The 9,926-nt window shown below is 44.4% G+C and overlaps 6 non-coding genes across 6 annotated transcripts; all 6 read right to left on the reverse strand.

Annotated features, from left to right (window-relative positions):
* Positions 1 to 3,333: 3,333 nt before the first annotated feature.
* TRNAD-GUC (transfer RNA aspartic acid (anticodon GUC)) lies at positions 3,334 to 3,405 on the reverse strand. The gene has a single exon. It is a non-coding gene; the product is annotated as a tRNA-Asp (tRNA).
* A 1,166-nt stretch (positions 3,406 to 4,571) lies between these two features.
* TRNAD-GUC (transfer RNA aspartic acid (anticodon GUC)) lies at positions 4,572 to 4,643 on the reverse strand. Its single transcript has one exon. It is a non-coding gene; the product is annotated as a tRNA-Asp (tRNA).
* Positions 4,644 to 5,820: 1,177 nt separating this feature from the next.
* TRNAD-GUC (transfer RNA aspartic acid (anticodon GUC)) lies at positions 5,821 to 5,892 on the reverse strand. Its single transcript has one exon. It is a non-coding gene; the product is annotated as a tRNA-Asp (tRNA).
* A 546-nt stretch (positions 5,893 to 6,438) lies between these two features.
* TRNAD-GUC (transfer RNA aspartic acid (anticodon GUC)) lies at positions 6,439 to 6,510 on the reverse strand. The gene has a single exon. It is a non-coding gene; the product is annotated as a tRNA-Asp (tRNA).
* Positions 6,511 to 8,928: 2,418 nt separating this feature from the next.
* TRNAD-GUC (transfer RNA aspartic acid (anticodon GUC)) lies at positions 8,929 to 9,000 on the reverse strand. The gene has a single exon. It is a non-coding gene; the product is annotated as a tRNA-Asp (tRNA).
* An 854-nt stretch (positions 9,001 to 9,854) lies between these two features.
* TRNAD-GUC (transfer RNA aspartic acid (anticodon GUC)) lies at positions 9,855 to 9,926 on the reverse strand. The gene has a single exon. It is a non-coding gene; the product is annotated as a tRNA-Asp (tRNA).

Here is a 9,926-nt window from a genome sequence, read left to right on the forward strand (position 1 = left end):
TCAGGCACGATTCCCATTGCAATCCAGCCAAAACCAATTCCATCAATCGCTGGAAAGTTGCCGGCGCTGAGTGTAAGCCCATCGGCAACCGGTTGAATTGGAACAGGCCGTGCGGTGTACGGAAAGCAGTTTTAGGCTTAGAATCATCATCCAGAGGAAGCTGCCAGAATCCCGAAAGTAAATCTAGTGTGGAGAAGAATCGCGCTCCCGCCAAGGCGTCCAGCGATTCGTCCATCCGTGGGAGCGGGTATGCGTCGGCAACCGAAATTTTATTAAGGCGCCGAAAATCCACGCAAAACCGCAACGAGCCGTCCTGCTTTTTAACCAGGACGATCGGCGCTCCCCAAGGGCTGGTGGAGGGAGAAATGATGTCGGCGGCTAACATGTCATCAACAGCCGATTTGACATGGTCCTTTTCGGTGGGACTTAACCGAAACGGATTTTGGCGAATTGGCGCGCTGTCACCCGTGTCAATATGGTGACGCAGCAGGTGAGTGCAACCCAAATCATATTTATCCCGACTGAAAACGTCGGAAAATTCCCTCAGTAGCGTTCTAAGCTGTTGGCGCTCTGAATTTGTCAGGTCCGTCGATCCCGCACAAAGCGCGTCGAGCCACCCTTCATCGCTGTCCGAATGTGGGAGCATTCGGGAAGCAGTGCCAACATGGTTCGCGACAGGTTCCTCGCAGGGTACCGGCGTCGCGTGAGCGAGCACCGTCCCTTGAGGAACCACCACTGTCTGCGACCCCACATTGAGGACCGCGATGAAAGGGTCCCCGTCCCCTCTTACGACGGTCTGGGCCGGAATCAAATTAGGTGTACTAACCCCGGCCCTAGACGGTCCCAGCAAAACACCCTGATCCCCTACGCCCTTAGCGAAGGGCTTACGAAGTTTCAGAGGCACTAGCATTTGAGCTCCCGGCGGCACACTAACTGTTCTGACGACGAACGCCGGTACCGTCGCGAACGCCGTCCGAGCCGCCGCAGGGGAAGGCAGGAAGGCCATGCGTCGCCCTGACGGAAGCTCAATGCATCCTTGGTCGATCAAAATACGAATTGGCATTTTGCCTAAGAAATCCGTCCCCAGCAGGCACGGAACCGCCAGCGAGGAGGAAACGAAAATCGGCCCCGACAATTTGATGTCCCCGATACAAATTTGCGCGCGAATCTGTCCCATGATGCCCAGAGAGCCCCCGTTAGCGGCATAGAATGGGACGTTAACCGGCAGTAAGGGCCGGCTTTGTACAGGCAGAATATCGTAAATTAAGTCCGAAATGATTGTCGCCGATGCCCCCGTATCGACCAGGATGCGTACCTCTACCCCGTCAATGTGTCCGACCACGGCCGACGACCCTGACGACGCGGCTACCACGCGATGGGCCAACACGGACCACTGTTTGGGCTCGATTCGAGTCCCCGCAGTGATCCGCGTTGGGCCGTCGCAACGCAACATCGGCCCCCCGTTCGTTGTGGTGCGAGAGTGTGCAACGGGTGGGTGCTTTGGCCAAGCATGTGTGGTGCCGCGACTCGCCGGATCATGTTGCTGGAGCTTGGGAGGAGGAGGCCCGGCGTCCCGTCGAGGCGTCGTCCCGCGCTGTCGAGGCGAACGGCACCCCAAGGCGACGTGGCCCCGAACGCCGCAGTTGAAACACCGCGGACCCCCCGGTGGAGACGATGGACGGTCGAACCGGCTTGAGCCGTCCCTTGCCGCCCGTGCTCCTTGCGCCTGTTGCCGTCGGTGGTCGACGGTGGTGAGCCGTCTCAACGATTTCAGCAGTGTCCTCGTCCAGCACTCTGGCTCGAGCTGTCTGACGTGTTTCCATGTTCGTAATACTTCTGACCCCAGATGAAGTACCGGTAAGTACGCTGGACACCCAGGTTGAGGCACACGTATCTTTATTACAAGTTGTCGGTACAGGACAGCACTAGAGGGGGTAGCGGCCCCCTCACCCGGATAACTGGGGATACACCCTAGCTAATCCTGACCTACTCCCAAGTCCTCCACTAACGGGCTAGGGGAGGCTAACTGGCCCGACACTGGTGAGTCGGGACCCTGGTTCACGGAACCACGCCTCTGGCTCGATCCTCCGCAGCCCTGACAAGGGCGGCGTCGAGGGGAGTCCAGGGCTTCTAACTAGGAGATCTTCCTTCTTCCTCCTTCGTTCCCAGACTGAGCCACGAGCTCTCTCTGTCCTCCCCCTTTATACCCCCCGTCAGGATCACAACCCCCCAGGCTGCCTGATGCGGACGTCGCTGCGGGCACCCCCCCCCGTGTACTCCCGGAGCTCCGCCCACTGTGTTTATTCCCCTGTTGGATCCCATGCACTTACAGCCCTCCCGTAACAACCCTACAATTGTAATAGCAATGAGAGCCAGTGGCCATTTTCTTTTTAAAATGAGTTGCTCTCCCCGACGGGGAATTGAACCCCGGTCTCCCGCGTGACAAGCGGGGATACTAACCACAATACTATCGAGGAATCGCTCAGAATGAGGCTGATTGTAGATTGACTGAAATTATAAGAAGTAGAAATGAACCCATATACTCGGCATATTACCGATTGAAATGAAGAGGGGTTTATCTTTAAAAGTTCAAGCTGGTTAGAGCAGCAGGTTACTTAACAATTGGTGAAAATCACTTGATTAAAGTTAAGAGCAAGTCCTTTTAAATTGTAATAACAATGAGAGCCAGTGGCCATTTTTTTTAAAAAGAGTTGCTCTCCCCGAAGGGGAATTGAACCCTGGTCTCCCGCGTTACATGTGGGGAATCAAACGGCTTTACTATTGAGGACTCGGTCAGAGTGGGGCAGATTTGTGATTGACAGAAATTATAACTAGAAATAATCTCTAATACTCAATAAATAATAGCTTGAAATGTTGAAGGATTCATCTTTAAAAGTTAAGGCTTTTGAGTGCCGCAGGTGATTCAACGTTTGGTGAAATTAACGTTATAAAAGGGAACAGCAAGTGATTTTAAATTGTAATAACAATGAGAGCCTGTGGCCAAAACATTTTAAAAAGTGTAGCTCTCCCCGATGGGGAATTGAACCTTGGTCTCCCGCGTTCCATGTGGGGAAACTAACGACTTTATCATCGAGGACTCGGTCAGAGTGGGGCTAATTCGTGATTGACAGCACTTATAAAATAAAAAACTCATATTCTCAGTAGATAATAGCTTGAAATGAAGAAGGATTCATCTTTAAAAGTTCAGGCTTTTGAGTGCAGCAGGTGACTCAACGTTTGGTGAAATTAACGTTATAAAAGGGAACAGCAAGTAATTTTAAATTGTAATAACAATGAGAGCCAGTGGCCATTTTCTTTTTAAAAAGAGTTGCTCTCCCCGACGGGGAATTGAACCCCGGTCTCCCGCGTGACAGGCGGGGATACTAACCACTATACTATCGAGGACTCGCTCAGAATGCGACTGATTCCAGATTGACTGACATTATAAAAAGTAGAAATGAACCCATATACTCGGCATATTACCGATAGAAATGAAGAGGGGTTTATCTTTAAAAGTTCAAGCTGGTTAGAGCAGCAGGTTACCTAACGATTGGTGAAAATCACGTGATTAAAGTCAAGAGCAAGTCCTTTTAAATTGTAATAACAATGAGAGCCAGTGGCCATTTTTTAAAAAAGAGTTGCTCTCCTGGACGGAAAATTGAACCCTGGTCTCCCGCGTTACATGTGGGGAATCTAACGGCTTTACTATCGAGGACTCGGTCAGAGTGGGGCAGATTTGTGATTGACAGAAATTATAACTAGAAATAATCTCTAATACTCAATAAATAATAGCTTGAAATGTTGAAGGATTCATCTTTAAAAGTTAAGGCTTTTGAGTGCGCAGTTGATTCAACGTGTGGTGAAATTAACGTTATAAAAGGGAACAGCAAGTGATTTTAAATTGTAATAACAATGAGAGCCAGTGGCCATTTTCTTTTTATAATTAGTTGCTTTCCCAGACGGGGAATTGAACCCCGGTCTCCCGCGTGACAGGCGGGGATACTAACCACAATACTATCGAGGAATCGCTCAGAATGAAGCTGATTGTAGATTGACTGAAATTATAAGAAGCAGAAATGAACCCATATACTCGGCATATTACCGATTGAAATGAAGAGGGGTTTATCTTTAAAAGTTCAAGCTGGTTAGAGCAGCAGGTTACTTCACAATTGGTGAAAATCACGTTATTGAAGTCAAGAACAAGTCCTTTTCAATTGTAATAACGATGGGAGCAAGTTGCCATTTTTTTAAAAAGAGTTTTTCTCCCCGGCGGTGAATTGAACCCTGGTCTCCCGCGTTCCATGTGGGGAAACTAACGACGTTACTATCGAGGACTCGGTCAGAGTGGGGCAGATTTGTGATTGACAGAAATTATAACTAGAAATAATCTCTAATACTCAATACATAATTGCTTGAAATGTTGAAGGATTCATCTTTAAAAGTTAAGGCTTTTGAGTGCAGCAGGTGATTTAACGTTTGGTGAAATTAACGTTATAAAAGGGAACAGCAAGTGATTTTAAATTGTAATAGCAATGAGAGCCAGTGGCCAAAACATTTTAAAAAGTGTAGCTCTCCCCGACGGGGAATTGAACCCCGGTCTCCCGCGTGACAGGCGGGGATACTAACCACTACACTATCGAGGACTCGCTAAGAATGCGACTGATTCAAGATTGACTGATATTATAACAAATAGAAATGAACCCATATTCTCGGCATATTACTGATTGAAATGAAGAGGGGTTTATCTTTAAAAGTTCAAGCTGGTTAGAGCAGCAGGTTACCTAACGATTAGAGAAAATCACGTGATTAAAGTCAAGAGCAAGTCCTTTCAAATAGTAATAACAGTAAGGAGAGCCAGAGGTCAAAACATTTTTTAAAAGAGTAGTTCTCCCCGACGGGGAATTGAACCCTGGTCTCCCGCGTTCCATGTGGGGAAACTAACGACGTTACTATCGAGGACTCGGTCAGAGTGGGGCAGATTTGTGATTGACAGCAATTATAACTAGAAATAATCTCTAATACTCAATAAATAATAGCTTGAAATGTTGAAGGATTCATCTTTAAAAGTTAAGGATTTTGAGTGCAGCAGGTGATTTAACGTTTGGTGAAATTAACGTTATAAAAGGGAACAGCAAGTGATTTTAAATTGTAATAACAATGAGAGCCAGTCGCCAAAACATTTTAAAAAGTATTGCTCTCCCCGACGGGGAATTGAACCCCTATCTCCCGCGTGACAGGCGGGGATACTAACCACTATACTATCGAGGACTCGCTCAGAATGCGACTGATTCTAGATTTACTGATATTATAACAAATAGAAATGAACCCATATTCTCGGCATATTACTGATTGAAATGAAGAGGGGTTTATCTTTAAAAGTTCAAGCTGGTTAGAGCAGCAGGTTACCTAACGATTAGGGAAAATCACGTGATTAAAGTCAAGAGCAAGTCCTTTCAAATAGTAATAACAGTAAGGAGAGCCAGAGGCCAAAACATTTTTTAAAAGACTAGTTCTCCCCGACGGGGAATTGAACCCTGGTCTCCCGCGTTCCATGTGGGGAAACTAACGACGTTACTATCGAGGACTCGGTCAGAGTGGTGCTAATTCGTGATTGACAGCAATTATAACAAAAAAACCTCATATTCTCAGCAGATAATAGCTTGAAATGAAGAAGGATTTATCTTTAAAAGTTCAGGCATTTGAGTGCAGCAGGTGACTCAACGTTTGGTGTAATTAACGTGATAAAAGGGTACAGAAAGTAATTTTAAATTGTAATAGCAATGAGAGCCAGTGGCCATTTTCTTTTTAAAATGAGTTGCTCTCCCCGACGGGGAATTGAACCCCGGTCTCCCGCGTGACAGGCGGGGATACTAACCACTATACTATCGAGGACTCGCTCAGAATGAGGCTGATTGTAGATTGACTGAAATTATAACAAGTAGAAATGAACCCATATACTCTGCATATTACCGATTGAAATGAAGAGGGGTTTATCTTTAAAAGTTCAAGCTGGTTAGAGCAGCAGGTTACTTCACAATTGGTGAAAATCACGTTATTGAAGTCAAGAACAAGTCCTTTAAATTGTAATAACAATGAGAGCCAGTGGCCATTTTTTTAAAAAGAGTTTTTCTCCCCGGCGGTGAATTGAACCCTGGTCTCCTGCGTTCCATGTGGGGAAACTAACGACGTTACTATCGAGGACTCGGTCAGAGTGGGGCAGATTTGTGATTGACAGAAATTATAACTAGAAATAATCTCTAATACTCAATACATAATTGCTTGAAATGTTGAAGGATTCATCTTTAAAAGTTAAGGCTTTTGAGTGCAGCAGGTGATTTAACGTTTGGTGAAATTAACGTTATAAAAGGGAACAGCAAGTGATTTTAAATTGTAATAGCAATGAGAGCCAGTGGCCAAAACATTTTAAAAAGTGTAGCTCTCCCCGACGGGGAATTGAACCCCGGTCTCCCGCGTGACAGGCGGGGATACTAACCACTACACTATCGAGGACTCGCTAAGAATGCGACTGATTCAAGATTGACTGATATTATAACAAATAGAAATGAACCCATATTCTCGGCATATTACTGATTGAAATGAAGAGGGGTTTATCTTTAAAAGTTCAAGCTGGTTAGAGCAGCAGGTTACCTAACGATTAGAGAAAATCACGTGATTAAAGTCAAGAGCAAGTCCTTTCAAATAGTAATAACAGTAAGGAGAGCCAGAGGTCAAAACATTTTTTAAAAGAGTAGTTCTCCCCGACGGGGAATTGAACCCTGGTCTCCCGCGTTCCATGTGGGGAAACTAACGACGTTACTATCGAGGACTCGGTCAGAGTGGGGCAGATTTGTGATTGACAGCAATTATAACTAGAAATAATCTCTAATACTCAATAAATAATAGCTTGAAATGTTGAAGGATTCATCTTTAAAAGTTAAGGATTTTGAGTGCAGCAGGTGATTTAACGTTTGGTGAAATTAACGTTATAAAAGGGAACAGCAAGTGATTTTAAATTGTAATAACAATGAGAGCCAGTCGCCAAAACATTTTAAAAAGTATTGCTCTCCCCGACGGGGAATTGAACCCCTGTCTCCCGCGTGACAGGCGGGGATACTAACCACTATACTATCGAGGACTCGCTCAGAATGCGACTGATTCTAGATTTACTGATATTATAACAAATAGAAATGAACCCATATTCTCGGCATATTACTGATTGAAATGAAGAGGGGTTTATCTTTAAAAGTTCAAGCTGGTTAGAGCAGCAGGTTACCTAACGATTAGGGAAAATCACGTGATTAAAGTCAAGAGCAAGTCCTTTCAAATAGTAATAACAGTAAGGAGAGCCAGAGGCCAAAACATTTTTTAAAAGACTAGTTCTCCCCGACGGGGAATTGAACCCTGGTCTCCCGCGTTCCATGTGGGGAAACTAACGACGTTACTATCGAGGACTCGGTCAGAGTGGTGCTAATTCGTGATTGACAGCAATTATAACAAAAAAACCTCATATTCTCAGCAGATAATAGCTTGAAATGAAGAAGGATTTATCTTTAAAAGTTCAGGCATTTGAGTGCAGCAGGTGACTCAACGTTTGGTGTAATTAACGTGATAAAAGGGTACAGAAAGTAATTTTAAATTGTAATAGCAATGAGAGCCAGTGGCCATTTTCTTTTTAAAATGAGTTGCTCTCCCCGACGGGGAATTGAACCCCTGTCTCCCGCGTGACAGGCGGGGATACTAACCACTATACTATCGAGGACTCGCTCAGAATGAGGCTGATTGTAGATTGACTGAAATTATAACAAGTAGAAATGAACCCATATACTCTGCATATTACCGATTGAAATGAAGAGGGGTTTATCTTTAAAAGTTCAAGCTGGTTAGAGCAGCAGGTTACTTCACAATTGGTGAAAATCACGTTATTGAAGTCAAGAACAAGTCCTTTAAATTGTAATAACAATGAGAGCCAGTGGCCATTTTTTTAAAAAGAGTTTTTCTCCCCGACGGGGAATTGAACCCTGGTCTCCCGCGTTCCATGTGGGGAAACTAACGACGTTACTATCGAGGACTCGGTCAGAGTGGGGCAGATTTGTGATTGACAGAAATTATAACTAGAAATAATCTCTAATACTCAATAAATAATAGCTTGAAATGTTGAAGGATTCATCTTTAAAAGTTACGGATTTTGAGTGCAGCAGGTGATTTAACGTTTGGTGAAATTAACGTTATAAAAGGGAACAGCAAGTGATTTTAAATTGTATTAACAATGAGAGCCAGTCGCCAAAACATTTTAAAAGTATTGCTCGCCCCGATGGGGAATTGAACCCCGGTCTCCCGCGTGACAGGCGGGGATACTAACCACTATACTATCGAGGACTCGCTCAGAATGCGACTGATTCTAGATTGACTGATATTATAACAAGTAGAAATGAACCCATATTCTCGGCATATTACTGATTGAAATGAAGAGGGGTTTATCTTTAAAAGTTCAAGCTGGTTAGAGCAGCAGGTTACTTAACGATTAGGGAAAATCACGTGATTAAAGTCAAGAGCAAGTCCTTTCAAATAGTAATAACAGTAAGGAGAGCCAGAGGCCAAAACATTTTTTAAAAGAGTAGTTATCCCCGACGGGGAATTGAACCCTGGCCTCTCGCGTTCCATGTGGCGAAACTAACGACGTTACTATCGAGGACTCGGTCAGAGTGGGGCTAATTCGTGATTGACAGCAATTATAACAAAAAAAACTCATATTCTCAGCAGATAATAGCTTGAAATGAAGAAGGATTTATCTTTAAAAGTTCAGGCTTTTGAGTGCAGCAGGTGACTCAACGTTTGGTGTAATTAACGTGATAAAAGGGTACAGAAAGTAATTTTAAATTGTAATAGCAATGAGAGCCAGTGGCAATTTTCTTTTTAAAAAGAGTTTTTCTCCCCGACGGGGAATTGAACCCCGGTCTCCCGCGTGACAGGCGGGGATACTAACCACTATACTATCGAGGACTCGCTCAGAATGAGGCTGATTGTAGATTGACTGAAATTATAAGAAGTAGAAATGAACCCATATACTCGGCATATTACCGATTGAAATGAAGAGGGGTTTATCTTTAAAAGTTCAAGCTGGTTAGAGCAGCAGGTTACTTCACAATTGGTGAAAATCACGTTATTGAAGTCAAGAGCAAGTCCTTTTAAATTGTAATAACAATGAGAGCCAGTGGCCATTTTTTTAAAAGGAGTTTTTCTCCCCGACGGGGAATTGAACCCTGGTCTCCCGCGTTACATGTGGGGAACCTAACGACTTTACTATCGAGGACTCGGTCAGAGTGGGGCAGATTTGTGATTGACAGAAATTATAACTAGAAATAATCTCTAATACTTAATAAATAATCGTTTGAAATGAAGAAGGAGTCATCTTTAAAAGTTCAGGCTTTTGAGTGCCGCAGGTGATTCAACGTTTGGTGAAATTAACGTTATAAAAGGGAACAGCAAGTGATTTTAAATTGTAATAACAATGAGAGCCAGTGGCCATTTGTTTTTAAAAGAGTTTTTCTCTCCGACGGGGAATTGAACCCTGGTCTCCCGCGTTCCATGTGGGGAAACTAACGACGTTACTATCGAGGACTCGGTCAGAGTATGGCTAATTCGTGATTGACAGCAATTATAACAAAAAAACCTCCTATTCTCAGCAGATAATAGCTTGAAATGAAGAAGGATTCATCTTTAAAAGTTCAGGCTTTTGAGTGCAGCAGGTGACTCAACGTTTGGTGTAATTAACGTTATAAAAGGGTACAGAAAGTAATTTTGAATTGTAATAGCAATGAGAGCCAGTGGCCATTTTCTTTTTAAAATGAGTTGCTCTCCCCGACGGGGAATTGAACCCCGGTCTCCCGCGTGACAGGCGGGGATACTAACCACTATACTATCGAGGA

Source organism: Lampetra fluviatilis, chromosome 66, assembly GCF_964198595.1.
Source record: "Lampetra fluviatilis chromosome 66, kcLamFluv1.1, whole genome shotgun sequence".
In the NCBI taxonomy this organism is placed as follows: domain Eukaryota; kingdom Metazoa; phylum Chordata; class Hyperoartia; order Petromyzontiformes; family Petromyzontidae; genus Lampetra; species Lampetra fluviatilis.